The sequence below is a fragment of the Ictidomys tridecemlineatus genome, chromosome 15 (assembly GCF_052094955.1).
Source record: "Ictidomys tridecemlineatus isolate mIctTri1 chromosome 15, mIctTri1.hap1, whole genome shotgun sequence".
Lineage (NCBI taxonomy): Eukaryota > Metazoa > Chordata > Mammalia > Rodentia > Sciuridae > Ictidomys > Ictidomys tridecemlineatus.
The window spans coordinates 14347055-14347485 of NC_135491.1; positions in this window are offsets into that span (position 1 = coordinate 14347055).

Below are 431 nucleotides of genomic sequence, written 5' to 3' on the forward strand. Positions count from 1 at the left end.
TGTAGGGCTTGTTTTTTTGTAGTTATTCATCATGCCTTTATTTTACTTGTTTATTTTTATGTGGTGATAAGGAACGAACCCAGTGCCTCCTATATGCCAGGCAAGCGCTCTACCACTGGGCTACAGCCCCAACCCCTGTAGGGCGGGGGTTGACTGTGATTTTCACTTAGTAGAATTCATGCCTGAGTAAGAAGTAATTTTGTTAGTCGCATAGCAAGCTCTGTTCCAATGACCTTTCCAATGTCTTCTCATCCACCCCTCTCATGAGCCTTCTGAGGTACAAACTCATTTTCTAGATGGGAGAACTTTGATAGTATCCAGTTCTTTACCCCAAAGCACAAAAAGAAGTAAATGGGCTCTGTAAATAACCCCACCACAAACCACACACACACACACACACACACACACACACACACACACACACACACAGC